Source organism: Rattus rattus, chromosome X (assembly GCF_011064425.1).
Source record: "Rattus rattus isolate New Zealand chromosome X, Rrattus_CSIRO_v1, whole genome shotgun sequence".
Classification (NCBI taxonomy): domain Eukaryota; kingdom Metazoa; phylum Chordata; class Mammalia; order Rodentia; family Muridae; genus Rattus; species Rattus rattus.
Window position 1 is genome coordinate 114,061,059 of NC_046172.1, and position 16,639 is coordinate 114,077,697.

General features: G+C 40.9%; 1 long non-coding RNA gene across 2 annotated transcripts in view; it reads right to left on the reverse strand.

Annotated features, from left to right (window-relative positions):
• Positions 1-15,943, reverse strand: part of LOC116888676 — a 42,049-nt gene extending 26,106 nt beyond the window's left edge. For both annotated transcript variants that reach the window (XR_004386334.1, XR_004386333.1), the window contains exons 1-4: positions 15,834-15,943; positions 11,574-11,647; positions 6,260-6,377; positions 3,525-3,676 (exon numbers count right to left, since the gene is read on the reverse strand). This is a non-coding gene — a long non-coding RNA (uncharacterized LOC116888676). The remainder of the gene's footprint in view (positions 1-3,524; positions 3,677-6,259; positions 6,378-11,573; positions 11,648-15,833) is intronic.
• Positions 15,944-16,639: the final 696 nt, after the last annotated feature.

Below are 16,639 nucleotides of genomic sequence, written 5' to 3' on the forward strand. Positions count from 1 at the left end.
ATGGCACAAGGAGCAGGTGTCCCAGATAAAAAGACCAAAGCCCCGCCCCACAACTTCCTGTGTCAGCCTGTCTCAGTCCCTACTGGTCTTTTCTTGGTCCTGTACTCTTCATTTTTAGCTCCAAGGTAGTACTGGTGTTCAAATCTCTCCTGCTGGAGAGGAAAAGCACTGGGGTCCACTGTCGAAGCCAAAGGAGTCTTACCTGGCATTGATTCCCCATTGCCAGGACTCATGGGAATAAAGCTGTAATGGCACTGCACTGTAGCTCTGCCTGCAGGATGGCAGTACAGCACCACAGAGGCACACAAAGGCCATCCTTGACTACTCCTCCCCCATGCTCAAGCCTAAAAAAAAATTACAATAACCAAAACAGAGAGACAAAAGCGTGGATGTCTAGTATTTTCTTACTGTTTTGCAGAAGTAATTCTCCACTGAACCTTCGCCATTCAGACGTGTTAAACTCTCCTTGGATCTACTTGTGTTTCAGACGTGGGTACCTTGGTGGATGAAGAAAGAGAAAGGAAAAACCTTGAAGCCTGGACATTGTCTTTAGGATAAAATTAGTAACTGCCTAGGGCTTGTTCGGTGATGTTATTTAACAGAAGGTGAAACCTACTCCTGCCATCTGGTTATGGTAGCATGAACCTAGGAATTCTGAAATTCTCAGGGGCAAAGACAAAGTCTCATGGAAAGACCCACGCCAGCCTGGTCCATGTAGTTAGCTCACAACAACTAGGGCTTAGCATTGTTCTTTGCTTAAACGATACCTCTATCGTGTAAAACCTATGAAAAATTAATCATTGTAAAATGTTAAGAAGACCAATAAGTATCTGGAATGGGTAAAAATGAGCCGTCATAAAGAAAAAGAAATATCCTAGGTCATACAAGGAAAAGAACCCAAAAAACAAGAAAAAAAAATACTGGTTAAATTACTCAAAGATGAGCTGAAGAACTCAGGACAGCCATCCTTGGCGTTTTTTCAGACAGGAAGGGCGGGGGACAATCACTCACAAGAGCTTGTATGGAGCTCTACTGCCATCATGAGGTTACGGTTTCAAAACTGACAGCACCACTGACCTTACTTCCCATGATTCTTAGCGATGGCGGAAGCTTTTTTGATGGCAAGATCAGCTCTGGGTGCCTATTTGGGCTTCCCGGACTTCTCAGGCCCCAACAGAGACTCTGTAGCTTCAGTACTGCTTTCTCATCAGAACCTGGAGAGTGAGAGGCCTAGCAGGCCTAGGCCACCAGCTAGTAGGTTAACATTGCCAAGTGAGCTAGTTAAACCCGCCCCTCTGCTTCCTGTTCTAGTACCTCAGGTCAGCTCTGTACCTGATCCAAGTCTCTCAGTCAACAGGGTCTGCATTAATATTCTGACAGGTCCTGCCTACAGAAGGAAAAAAAATGTAAGAGGCAAGTTCGCCCATTAGGGATTGTGAGACCCTCCCTGTTTTAAAATGGCGACAAACAGGATCAAGGAAGTCCCTGTGCAACCTTGTTTTGGAATGTTTGAAACATATACCGCAAGATGGCGCTGTGGCCCCAAAGGCGTGAAGGTGTCCTGACAGAAGCTTTCTTTCTCCCTGCCTTTCCAGTATGAAAAAAATTTCAATACAAACACAGTATCCCAAAGCTGTGTGGGTCTAGACTTCTTCCTGTCAGAAGACTGTTGTACTCCTAGAATTTAGCTTTTATTTTGCATTTTATGCCATTTCTAACAAGGATGGACCTGTGCTCCCACTACATAAATAATTGAATGGATAAAATGAAATCTAAAAACAAAGCGAGCAAGAAGGGAAAGGAAAGCAAGCCCTGAGGCACCCACCTGCCTCATCCCTCTTCTCTTGGGAGGAAGTCTGTGCAGTCCATGCTCAAATCCTGCATTGCTCCCCATCTGCACCCAGCAGCATTCAGCCTCCCTGCTTGGCCCTGAAGTCTGATGGATTCCTGGTCTTGAGAGCGATCTCAGGGATCACTTCTAGGGAGAAAAAGGACATGCTGCAACCTCAGGGCTGCACAAAAGCAAACATCAGGGGACCTAGTCCTTACCTACTTCACACAGACTTCCCTTGATAGCATGCTATGTGTGATCCAGACAAGGGCTCTAGACAAAAGGCCTTGTGTGTCCTGTGCCAGGCTGACTCTAGTGGCCCTGGATAGAGGATCCAGATACCTGTCAACACTGAATGCTTTACACAACCCCACTTGGAGAAACATGTGCATTGAAATCAGAGTGGTTTCCAAATGGATCTGTCACTGATTCTCTCTAGGGGATGGTTTAGTTCACACTGGAGCAGGGGCACAGAGTCTTCCGACATTGGAGGCCTATTACTGTTTCCCATGGCTTAACTATATATGCCTGTTACTGTCTTCATTCTAGATTATATTATCACAGCAGCCTGGTCCATATAGTCAGTTCACTACAACCAGGGCTTTAGTCCTTTGCTTCTAAATCTCCACAATAACTCTATGGTGTAAAACCTATGAAAAAAATCAATCATTGTAAAATTTTAAGAAGACCATTAAATATTGGAAATGGATAAAAAATGAGCCGTCATACAGAAAGAAAAGGAGATATCTTAGGTAACACAAGGAAAAGGCAAAAAATAAAATAAAATACTGGTGAAATTACTCAAAGTTGAGCTGAAGAACTCAGGACAGCCATCCTTGGCGTTTTTTCAGACAGGAAGGGTGGGGGACAATCACTCACAAGAGCTTGTATGGAGCTCTACTGCCATCATGAGGTTACGGTTTCAAAACTGACAGCACCACTGACCCGCCTTCCCATGATTCTTAGCGATGACGGAAGATTACAGGCAGCAAGATCAGCTCTGGGTGCCTATTCGCGCTTCCTGGACTTCTTAGGTCCCAACAGAGACTCTGACTGTAGTGCTTTCTCTTCAGAACCTAGAAAGTGAGGTGTCTGGCTGCCCTAGGCCACCAGCTAGTAGGTTAACATCGCTAGCTGACCGGGGGTGGCACCCGCCCCTCTGCTTCCTGTTCCTAGACCTCGGGTCATCTGTGTACTTGGTGAAAGTCTCTCAGTCAACAGGGTCTGCATTAATACTCTGTAATGTCCTGTGTTTCCCATCTGCCTACAAAAGGAGTGAAAAAAAAAGGAGTGGCAAGCTTGGCCATTTGGGATTCTGAGACCCTCCCTGTTTCAAAATGGCAACAAGCAGGAACGAGGAAGTCCCAGTGCATGCCTGTGCGGGACTGTAGGAAACATGTTCCGCATGATGGCGCTGTGACCCCACACCAGTGAAGGTCCCCTGACTGAAGCTCTCTGTTCCCGCCTTTCCAGGATGAAAAAAATTTAGATACAAACGCTTCTGTCTAGCCTTCCTCCTGTCAGAAGACTGTTGTACTCCTAGAATTTAGCTTCTATTTTGCATTTTATACCAATGCCATTTCTAAGGAGGCTGGACCTGTCCTCCCAATAAGGAAATAATTAAATGGATAAAATGAAATATAAAAACAAACCGAGCAAGAAGAGAAAGGAAAGCAAGCTTTGAGGCACCCACCTGCCTCATTCCTCTTCTCTTGGGAGGAAGTCTGTGCAGTCCATGCTCAAATCCTGCATTGCTCCCCATCTGCACCCAGCAGCATTCAGCCTCCCTGCTTGCCCCTGAAGCTGATGGATTCCTGGTCTTGAGAGCGATCTCAGGGATCACTTCTAGGGAGAAAAAGGACATGCTGCAACCTAAGGGGGGAACAAAGCACTACTAGGCCTTCATGCTTGCTTGTGAAGTCTGCTTGTCCCCTGCACTGGAGCAGCCTGGTTAATGTTGTTCAATGCACCAGAGCTTCATAGATACAAACCCAAACCAAAAACCTCTTTCCCAGTCCAACTCTTAATTCTGTCAAAATCTTATAGCTCCAACAGTCACTAAGCCATTCATAAAGTCAGAATCTTCTTGATCTAAACACCTCTTCCCCACTCACCCTAAACACATACTTTGAATGACTGTTTCCAACAGAGAAATTCTGCAATAAGTAATTAAGCCACAGATTTGTTAAGTAAACAAAACATCTCACAATAATATTCCTAGGATCATTGCAAATTTCCAGGCCAGGCAGAACTAGAGACCCTAACTCAAAACAAGTGCACCTCACTTAATCTATATTTCTCAAGTGATTTTTAGAGCTTCTTTTCTACATTGCTTTTATAACATAATGTTTATAAGTAAGAATGACACCATTCCTGAGTTCTCATTTTCCTCAAGTCTTTCTTAACTATAAACTGGTCTAATTCAATGTATAATGTACTATCCCATCCAATTTTTATATAGATTTAGAGATTGTGTGAAATAAAATCAAGACATGTATATACAAAATGATGTGTACATAGATACTTAAAAAGGTTATCTGTGCTTTGAAACAAGTTTTCGCACTGCTTTATACCCAGCATGTCCTCTTTTGGAGTGCTGTGAAAGCATCATTCTGAAAGTTACCAATGAGCGATCCTACGAGGTTCTCTACCAAAGATTTACTTAACAATTCTTCATATGCACCATCGCCCCAGTGGAAATCACAGTAAGTGGTGGAACATAACTCATGACATTGGAACACACTGAATTCTCACGGGAGAAGATGGCAGCACTCGGAGTGATGTCTCGTAGACGCTGTTGAGTACTCAGCAAAGTACTATGTAATGTGACTGACATGTGGCAATGATGGCTGCCACCCTTCTTTTATGTCTCAGGCCAATACAAAGCCACAATTCACTTCCTCCTGCCTAGGAGAGTAGCCAGGCTACTGACTATTTCGGCAGGCATGAGAGAACAGTCTTCTAATCTCAGACAACGATTAGATAGGCCAGGAACCTGAGACTTGGGAGTCTGAGATTAGCCTGTACCACAAAGTAAATCCTTGCCTGAGGGAAAGAAAAAGGAAGGGTATCCATGGAGGGAAAGATTTGTAATTCCACCTATTCCTGAGGCTACTGATCTTAAAATTCAGAGCAGCCTGGTCAACATACTACATTCCTAGGCAACCCAAGCAACACTGGGAGGCCTTGCTTCAAAGGGAAAGTGACCTTCATGTATGGCTCTGAGGTAGAAGGCTTATCTTTGCACCTTGCCTGAGGTCCCAAGTTTAATCTTCAGTACATTGTGTGTGTGTGTGTGTGTGTGTATAAAATCATAGTTAAATAAATACAATTATATAAGAACATAAATATATGTATATATAAATATACTATAAGTGTTAAACATTATCTAAATAATGTATAAAATTATATAATTACAAATATATACATATATTACATATATGTGTATACACACATGGTCTAAAATCATAGGAAGTGTACTCATTGATCTGGGTCTAATAGAAAGAACTAAAAAGGAACTTGACTTGTGCAAGGATTTTAAGAAATTTCTTCCCTTTTCTGCCTTTCTCCACATCACTTACAGCATTAACAAGGCTTTAAGGTATTGGACAAGAAACCACACTTTAGTGAACAAAAATCCAGTGAAAATTTACCTAGGGAAAACACAAAAGTCTGGACGGAATAGGTGATTTTAGTCCTTACGTTGGCTTGAGAAGGAAAACAAAAGTAAAATGGCCGCTCCATTACCCTGCTCCACTGAATTTGACAAAATGGAGGGCTTTTCCCTCCATTCTCGGAGCTTTTTCCCTATCAGCGAAAGGTTTGTTTTTTCAGACAAAGAAAGGCGGGAGAAGAGGATGAAAAGATGGCGGTTCTGGCGGTATCTGGAGCCCTACTGCCACCATGCGGCCACAGTTTCCAAGAAAGCAGCACATGTATCAGGTTCTTTCCCATGAACCTTAGCAGTATGCAAAGATGGAGCCTGCTGGGATTGGAAAAGACCTGGACTCTGCTGTTAGGCATACTTCCTTATATTACTAGGGCACAAGTTATAATCTGAACCCTAAAACTACTTTTGGGTAGGACCTGCAGCTTGCAAGGCACACAGACACAGGAAGTCATGGGCTAATACTTCAATTCTGAGACTTGCAGGCATTTGAGACAAATGCAGGTCTTTGTGGGATATTTTCCTCTACATCTCATCTTGTGGAGAAAGAATTGTCTTTCCTGCGGTAAATCGACTCTTTGGAGTCCTTTTAGTTTCTGTCAGAGTATAACTGATAGGACAGTAAAAGGAAGTTTACATGCATTTGTTATGTACTTGATGTGTTAATGTCTTTTGGACAGCCAGCCAAAGGTGGAGTGCTGTATGACATTACTGTCTGACCCAGAGCACCAAAGAAAGCCGACCCTTTTAGTGATATTCACAGTTCTATGTAAAACCAAAGAAACTGGGAGGATGGAGATCCTGCCCCTTGACTTCCTGTGTCAATGTCTTCTGACAGCTGTTGGTCCACAGGGAGAATACACCAGGGTCCAGATCCATCTGCAGTAAAGAAAGTGACCCAAGTCTGAGTGCAAGCCTCTGAGATCTCCCCAAGGGCTGGACTAGCTGCTGGAAGTGTTGAGCTCATGGGAATGACGTCTTCATGGGCCTGTTCTTTCCTTCAGATAAGGACTCACTATGCAGACCTGAACTCACCAAAATATGTCACATTCAGTTTCTCAAGGGCCAAGATTAAATGACACCACTTTTCGCGCCACCAAAACCTGCTTGTCTTTTTTAAAAAGAAACTTCCTCCGCAAGATGGCAGTAAAGCTCCAGGTATGCACACAGACACCCACTCCTACCCCGCCCTTCCGATCTAAAAAAAAATAAAAAAAAAAAAAAAAAAAACAAAATGCTCACTAGAAAAGAGGACATTGGGAAAACAGGGCCGCTGCTTTATATTTGCCTTGCATGGACAAGTCACAAAGTAAACTTATTTCTGTCTGAAGCCAAAGTGAGGACTATGGTCATCGCCACCATTCTCAGCAAGAATCTTGTTTTCTTAGTATTATATACTGCTGCTCTTGGTTTCATGTCTTTAGCAACCCAAATTATTGTTTGTTGTTTATATGCAAATCCTCATAAGCCTGGCCTAAGAGAAATAAAGAAATTAAGAAAAGTCAATGGCATAGGGAGGCATCTCTAAGACCCTGACGACTTACTAGTAATAATGACAAACTTACTTTGGTTATTGTTAAAACAATGAAGACTATCGCAATAAAAACCTTTCAACAGGGAAAAAAATTAATCAGACTCAGCCCTGAATACAGCAAAGGCTACTAGGGACTTACAACCAAGGCGCTAAGTGAGGACTATCAGTGTATGGGAAATGTCTTTTTTTTTTTTTTTTTTTTTATATGGGACTATATCAACAGTCTTTTTATGCCAAACTGACTAACTCTACTGTTCAAAGATGAATATCTATTATTCAAATTAATTACTAATTAATTAAGGGTTCAGATGGTATGATTTAATGAATGAATAAACACACAGAGAGAGAGAGAGAGAGAGAGAGAGAGAGAGAGAGAGAGAGAGAGAGAGAGAGTGTTAACTTAGAAAGTAGGAGGGCCTGACCTCCTCAGCACAGCAAACCAAGCATGGTGACTCATGACTATAATCCCAGCACAGGTAAAACGAGAAAGAGAGAGAGAGAGAGAGAGAGAGAGAGAGAGAGAGAGAGAGAGAGAGAGAGAGAGAGAGGGGGAGAGGGAGAGGGAGAGGGAGAGGGAGAGAGAGAGAGAGAGGGAGAGAGGGGGAGGGAGAGGGGGGGGGGGGGAGGGAGGGGGAGGGGGAGAGGGAGAGGGAGAGGGAGAGGGAGAGGGAGAGAGGGTGGGAGCGAGAAGATGAGACCACAAAAGCTTATTTCTTTTAAGGAGAGACAGTAGATAAAGTCTGGTCAAGGAGATTGTCACCACTGGAGGCAGTAAATAGTCCTTCTCTATTTACTGGGCTAAAGTAAATGAAATGGGAGGTACCTATTTGCTTTACATTCCTAGAAGACATGCTCAGATATCCTTCTTTGGAGCCATGTCATTATCTCCTTTTGAGCAGAAATTTCTCAAATATATAAAACTCATATGATTCATCTCTTAACACAAGTCTTTAACTGGCTAGTCATAGCTGCATTAGTAAAACAGATTGAGCTCTAATTCAGGTTTTTGGTGTTGTTTCTGGTTGGCTGTAAAACTTGTCTCCATCTGTCACTACTGAAAACAAGACATAATATTGAGAGGGAAGAATATCACTCATTTTCTCTCCGACGTAATCTATGGGGATACAGGAACTACAAAGGTAGATGGGGGTTTACGACAGAAAAGGAATGTTCCTCCACTGAAGTTACTTAACTGGGGAAAAAAATATGGAGGTTTTGGTTTTAGCTCTCGGACTTTAGTCTGACCGGATGATTTTTTTTCTTATGGGGATTTGTGTTCATCTGCATTTACTATATAATGAAAATACCTATTAAATTCCTTGGACTCGGTGAATGACTGTCTCAAAACAATAGGACAGGGAGCTGCTGGTGGTGGCGGGTAACACTTTCAGTTAGTCAGTTTCTTATGCTGCAATGTTGCTTCAGGAAAAGGTGAAACAGTCAGAGAGTGAGAGACAGCGGGCCCTGTTCCTGAGCTCAAGGCTTCTGCAACCAAAGTCCCGCCTCACAACTTCCGGAAAGTTAAGAGCAGCTTTTGCTTTTCTCAACACTGATGAAATGTTTCCCAGTCTACATCGAACTTCTGCCCAGAACTCCTAGACTAACTTAAGACTCGAAAAAAGGTGGGCCATTTTGATATTAGGGCCAGCTAGTCTTCTTTACAGAATGGATTTGTAAAAACCGGAAGTCCTCGCAGGAATTCGATAATAACTGCGCTCTGGGATTTGAACCTATATCCACGCGATGGCAGTAGTGCTCCAGATAGACAAACAGTTAACAATGTGTGCCTTTCTTCTCCGCCCATCACATCCAAAAAAGAAAAGGTACCAGCAAGCTTGGCTAACAGGATCATTAAAAAAAAAAAAAAAAAAAAATCAAACAATCAAAACTTGTCTGTTTTTCTAAACCAAAAACCAAACAGTAGCAGAAAATCACTATGCTCATCAAGAATTAAAAGGGAAAAAAAATGTTTTAAAAGATTAAAAAAAAAAATCTAAATTTTAGATTCCTTTAATCTCAGCACTCTGGAGGCAGAGGAGGGCAGGTCTTTGAGCTCCAGGCCAGCCTGTCTACGTGTGTCCCAGGATAGGAGGAGTTATATTGAGAGACTCTGTCTCAAAAAATAATTAATAAGTGTGTGCCACTCAAGTTTCTTATCTTACCTGTAGTCTCAGCTGATGCAGGAGAATAGCCTTAACCCATGAATTTCTATGGAAGAAACAAACAATACAATACAATACAATACAATACAATACAATACAATACAATACAATAAAGTCTCACTGCTAGCGCTCACAGCTGCTCTCATTCGCTGAGCACCACACACCTCTAGTATGTTCCCCAGTCATCGAGTTGTCAGCTCCTGAAGACAAAGGAGCTAAGCCTAAGAAAAATTAAAATTAAAATTGAAAAAGGAGGAGGAGGAGGAAAGGAAGGAAGGAAAGAATGAAGGAAGGGAAAAGGAAGAAAAGAAAAAGGGAGAGAAAAGGAAAGGAAAGATGCAGGAACTCAAGCTCGAGCTCGGGCGTACCTCTCTAGGTAACGCCGTCCTTTGGCTCACCTTCCAATCTCCCAAGTAATTCACCATATTCTGTAAAAGACCTAGGCCATCGACTTTTTATGAGTTCTTATCACTGTATGCAACACATGGCAGGATTCCTATGTGTGTGTATATTACATGCCAGTCAGACTACTCAAGTGTTTTCTTAGGCTTGTATGAACTAAATAAAGCTACTAGAAGGAAGAACAGAAGCTGGCCCTGGGCTAAAGACTCGACAGAGCCAAGAGACTGAATTTTATTTGTTTTTGTGTTTTTGAGACAGGGTTTCTCAGTGTAACCAGCCCTGGCTGTCCTGGACTCAATTTGTAGACCAGGCTAGCCTTGGTCTCAAAAATCTGCCTGTCTCTGCCTCCTGAGTGCTGAAAAGGCATGATCCACCACCTCTGGCTCAATAGACTGAACTTGAAGTTTATACAAGTATTTATTGCAAGCCAAGGCCGAACTACCTTGTGCTGTTTTCAATCTCTTTGAAAGCCATCCACTGCCATCTGGTGTCTGATCTAACATCTTTGTGACTATCAACACCCTAAAATGTATTCTTGGCAGACCACTAGCTCTCACAAATCCAAAACCTACCTCAGAATTCTTCCCTTGGCTATAATTCACATATCTGTGACCTCTCCCAATGCATTTGGAAAATTCTTTGATTTATGACTTTGTTTTATAATAAAATATCATATAATTACTTCAAATATAGAACATAGTATTTGTGTTCCTGGGTCGTGGTCACATTTTGGCTCCAGAATAAATGATCATCATCTCTTATTCCCTTTGAAGTGAGACCCATTCTGTGTGGACACTTTCATTTATTACTTGAACACAGCACTTTGCCATGTTATTAAATAGACTTCAGCTGTTTTCTATGATATGACATCATTCAGTGTTCTGGGGCAATCATCTGTGTTGTAGAGAAAAGTATAAAAACTATTTTCTCATTAGGCTCCACCACACAGTACAAGTCAAAGATTCCAAAACCAATCATGTATAAATCACCTCCTCCCACACAGCCTTTAAGATCTCTGATAAACTTTTAGATTATTTCCTTTAGGCCATCTCAACAGAGTCTAAAACTTACTTTCACAAATAACAATAACTTTGTATTAAAATTCGATGTTTTTACCCTTTGGTTCGCACAGAAATGTCCAATCTTTGAGCCAGGTATAGTGATTTGGCTCAGAAATCCTGCTGCTCTGGAGGCTGAGGCAAGAGAAATAACACAAGACTGAGGCCAGCCAAGGCCACAAAGGTCACCAGGCAAAGCTAAGCTAATGTGTGACCTGGCATGAAAAATAAAAAAATTAAGAAGGGGGAAAAATAAAGAAACCAAACAACAAATAGATTTCATCCCTTATTCCTAAGCAGTCTGACAAAATTACATATTAATTTTTCAAGTTCTCATCTTTAGTAAGTAAATCACTATAAATGATGCTTATTTTGTTTGATATATTTAATCTATATTGCTACATGTCATGTTCATAGGTATATAAGCACATAGTTCTGCCACATTAATGGCAATTTCATTCATACTGAGTACAGCTTTATCTACAATCTTCTGTACCAACTAGACACTCAGAATATTTCCATATTAATATATTTTCCCTAAACAGAAAACTTTTTATATTTACTCTTTGAAGTAGACCCTCTTCTAATATATATAAAATATTACATATTTATTATTATTATTATTATTATTATTATTTTCCTTATCACTTACTACAGTTTGAGGTCCTCCAAGCACACTAACTATTCTTTGGAATATGTACTTTTCCCCACTTTAGACAAGGTCTCACTGTGTAGTCCAGGGTTGCCTTGAACTCAGACATCCATCTATCTGTCTCTGACTCCTGGGTGCTGAAATTGAAGTCACAGCAACCACACCTAGCCATAGATTGTATAATATTTTTAATGCTTCCTCTTTAACTTCTGTGGTTTTAGAAGTAACAATTACAGGCTACTCATGGATAAAAAATACAGAACTTACCAGCACTACAAATTCAAGCAGACAAGGGAGTTTATAAAGTGCTTGTCTTCAGTTCTCCCGTTTTCTATCACCAACTGGAGATACAAATATATTAAATCACAAATGGCCAACAGATCACATTTCATGAGCAATTATTTCTACACTTAATTACTTAAAGTTTATTCTCAATTCTTCAAGAATCTCTAGACTATACAACTTATCTAATACAAGTGATCTCAATTCACTCCAAATTCAATTTCCCTGAAAGACTATGACCTTGACCTACTTCTGTAGGTGCGTCACTGTAGCTGGAGCCAAGGATCTTGTACATGTACATGAGTGTTCTGCCACTGAAGTGTACTCCTAGCCCCAGCATATTGTAAAAAGGATGGACAACTCTTTCAAAGGTTTGGAATTTAATTAAATCGATTTAGTCTCATTATTAAACAACCCGCATTCTTTCATGTGAGAGACAGGGTCTCAGCCTAGGCTGCCTTCAAGCCTGCTATGTAGCTTAATGCTGGCCCTGAACTCCTGATGTGCTGGGACTTCGGTATGCTAGCATAATCCTAAAAACATAATGATACATCTTCATTCTTTCTTTTATTACATTATACCTGGTTAGGTGCCATGAGTCCATCACTATTCACAGGAAACATGACTTTTTGGTGTGTGTGTGGGTAAATATCATAGCATTCTTAAAAAATCATTTTTATTTATTTAATTATACCATGTTTTGCTTGAATGTTTCCCACATGTGTGCCTTATCTTCATGGAGGTTAAAAAGACATCAGACCCCTGAAACTGAAGTTAAAGGAGTCTAAATATGGGTGCTAGGAATTAAACCCGGGTCCTCTACAAGAACAGCCAGTAAGTTCTCTTAACTGCTGAGCCATCTCTCCAGGCCGTCATAGTGTTACCTCGTAGTTGAACTAGTACAAAGACTAGCATGCATATTGGCAAACAACAAAAACCATCAAATAAAACAAATATTCTTAGATGCTGTATAGCTATCTCATCTTTGATCAACTGAATTCTGCTGTTGTACTTATAGACAACACATGTATGGGCACAAGTTTGTATACAGGCTGACAGGATTTGTTGGTATTGATTCTGACTTGTATAATGTGTAAGGAATATATTCTTGCCTCTTCAGTTGCTTCTATTATCTGTATTCTCAGGTCTCCTATCATAATCCCTGTCATATGTCATTACGTGTAGAAATTAATGATAGCATTCCACGTGCGTAAACATTGAGAGTAAAGTCGCTTAAGAGGGAGGCCATTGGGGACTACTGGGAGTATAAGGATATGGAAGAGCAAGGTAACAGAAGCAATGTATGGTATCAAAGTATAGTAAACGTCTTTATGAAAATGCCATAACTAGCAGGGGTGATGGCTCATGCCTAATTCCAGCCCTTGATTGGCAGGATGGATGGCAATTTGAGGACAATCTAGGCTACACTGTGAGCTCCAGACTAGTCTGAATTTGGGAGTCTCAAACTCTGGTCCCCTCCCTACAAAGGAAAAGAGAAGAAATGAAATTGTGAAACTTGCTATTTTGTATAGTTAATATAAAAAAAAGTGATGCCTTTAAATTTTGCATAGAAATATGATTATTTTTAAAGAAAAAGGCATGTTTATTTTCCAATTTTGTTTTTGAACGGTACTGGGTTTTTCTTTTTTAAAAAAATTATTTCAAATTTTGAAATATTTTAATTCTAAACACATAAATTAAAACTTTATGGCTGAGGCTGAATAGATAGCTCAGTGGTTAAGGACACGTGTTCTTCCAGGGGACCTGAGTTCTGTTCCCAACACTCACATGGTGGCTCACAACAACTCTATTTCCAGTTCCAGAGGATCTGATGCCCTCCTCTGGCCTCTGTGGGCACCATTCATGTGTACACAGACACACATGCAGATTAAATGCCCATTCACAGAAAATAAATGAGAATAACAATACTAATAATAGATTTTTAACAACTTGAAGGAAAATACACAACTGGCAGTTACACAATTAGTCCTTTGGACCTAGTCATTGTTTTGCTCACCATATTTCTGTGAAGAACATATTTAAACATGTGCATAGTAAATAAGTGGAGAAATTCTTATATTCCTGCCGGAAGCTTTGCCACCTTGGGTCCTCTGGAGCTGATGGGCGAGTCAGCAGGGGACAAAACTTGGTTCTGTGACTATAAAGGTTGCTTAGTATTAATACTTACTCTCTTTGATTCTTAGTTATACTGGGGCCAGAAGCCGATGGCTTCAGATGAATTATTACTTTTTGCGTAACACCCAGGGGTTGGAGGGGGCACTTAGGCAAAGGATTTATTGCTAATAACCTTTGTCCTGGCTATGCAGCCAGAAGTCCTTCATTGGCCTGGGTGGTTAAATCTTTTTGAACCACAGAGAAAGGAAAGGAAAAGAATTAAGATCCCTTACCCAGGAAACTTTGCACAGACACAAATTCATTCACACCCCCACACTCTGGTCAGGCTGGGCATCTGTCTCTATTAACTCCATAAGTATTCATGCATGCTTACATACATACACATAGACCTACATATAAACAGACATATACATTTGGGCAGATGGACAGACAGACAAATGGACAAATAGATGGATGAATGGAGAGATGGGGCAGAGCTCCCCAAGCCACCACACCACAGCACACTACACTATCTTCATTTCTTTTCTCTGGCCTTTTAATAGACAAAAGTTCTTAGAAAAGTACCTCATAAATAAAATGTTCCACAAAATGGGAGTTACAGAAGGATGTTGTTGATATTAAGTTCAAAGCAGTGTTCCACTCTCTATTGCTCATTGTAAGTTCAAATCAACAGTTTCTCATGGCCTTGTCTTGTCAGTGCACACCTCTGGCCTCATCCTTGGACCTGAATGTTTTTCCTTGAACACTAATTTGTCTCAAGCCTATTTCTTTTTAGTGTAATTATGAAAGCTCATTGTATTTTTTATTATGCAGCCTTTACTTACTATTCTGAGGAGTGGGCACATTCTATTCTTGCTTCTAAGTTTATTCTATCTTCCTAGCCAACAACTAAAACCATCTCTTAAAACTCTCTTCCTAAGATTATTTGAATCAAATCAAGAACTCTATAAAAACCCTAATTCCTCTAAATAGCTGTAATTCATGAAAGACCATCTTTATGTTGATCTGCAAGAAATCTGCTCAATATAGTAGGCTAATGCCCAGGAGTTATATAATATTAATTTACTAATGTCAGGAAAATCATATCAGCTCCAAGAAGCAGTCATGAGATGAAGTCTCTTTAAGACCTTGCCACATAGAGTTCACCCATCACAGACCAGGCAAAAAAGTGGGCCACCTCCAGGTAGGCCACCTGCTAGCCATAGCCTCCCCAAGATGGCGCCTGAACTATTATCTAACTAAAATAGCTTCACCTGAATGTACTAACAATCTATTATTTCATTCCTAAAGCAAAGGCATCTATCTTTCCCCTAAGGAGGACTTGAAAATGGCTTTCAATGTTCGAAAGATTTAAGAATACTATTTTGCTCTATGAGAAAGGTTAACTGTCGTAACCATTGACAGTGGAAATGGCGAATCAATAAACAGCATTGCTTTTCTGGTTAGAGCTTGTACAGTTCTGTAAATCTCCGCACAAAGTGAGTTGTAACGATGCCTTTGTTTTCATGTTCCTGCTCACTTAAGGCACGGGGCATAATGGAAGTACGTATTGAACTGTACTTGTTTAACTTCAGCACAGCTGAATTTAGAACTCTCTGCTAAGGTAAAGATGGGGGTCCACTGTGCCGTTACTGAACTGTTTCTTTCCTTTGAACCTTTCATTTAGAGATACCATTTGAACTGACACGAATATAATGTGAAGAATATGTCAGTTAGCCATAGCTGCAATCTGTCATTTCTGAATTCCTGGGACCCTTTAGGTTTCCACTCACCTTCTGGCTAGATGTAGTCTCTTAATGTAAAGCAAAATGTATGTGACTATGACATTCTTATACCTTAAGATTTCTAGGGCTCTGGGCTACCCTATCTGCGGTACAATTCTACAATTCTAACTTCAGAAACAATGCACCATGTTCACACAGGTAAATCCCTTAGTCTAGCACACGGGGAAACTATTACTTCACTGCAGACAGCTCAACCTAGCTGGCACGCATTTCTCACCACCTGCTTGCCTACAGTCAGCTGAAGAAGGCATGGGTCACTTTCGCATACTACTCAAGACCATGGAAATATGCTGTTTCTAATGTCCCCATTCGTTCCATGGCTTACCTTAATCAAGAGCATTCTCCAGGACAGCCAGGCCCATCACCAATTTCCCTGGTAACTTCTTCGTCCTCATAGACAGGGATGAAGGCTTGGTAGGAGAGGTGAAGCACACCTGGGTAAACGAGTTCAAGCAGGGAGCAGGCATTAAGCAATGGAGCAGAGTAGCTCTCCCTCCTGTCTTGTGAGTGCGCAGTTACCAATACTCCCATTAGCACAGAGGAAAATAGTCATGGCCAGTGAATCCTATAAAATATTCAGTATTTCTTACTATGCTGAGACCAAGAGTTCCTCGGTCCTCCAAGAGTTTCTGATGTGCTTTAAATTCTCATAAGAGGATATCCTGGTAGGCCTAGAGGGAATCTTCACTCGAAAAATGCTAAGAAGCAGGCAGTTGAATAAAATAATACCTGCTAACATGAATCCACACTTAGGTCCCAAATAGCATGAGTTTCATTTTTATTACTAGGCATCCAGTTTAAATAGGCAAAGTCCCGTCTCTTAGGAAAACTGAGGTAAGAGCATATCCTTCTAGAGCAGTGGTTCTCAACCTGTATGTCGTGACCCCTTTGAAGGTCAAACAACCCTTTCACAGGGATCACCTAAGACCATCAGAAAACAGATATTTATATGACAATTTATAACAGTAGTAAGATTACAGTTATGAAGTAGCAATGAAAATAATTTCATGGTTGTGGGCCGGCACAGCATGAGGAATTATATTAAAGGTCACAGCATTAGGAAGGTTGAGAAGCACACTGTTCTAGAACAGGCCTTCCACCACACCCTGGGGAAAAACTGCACAGCCACTC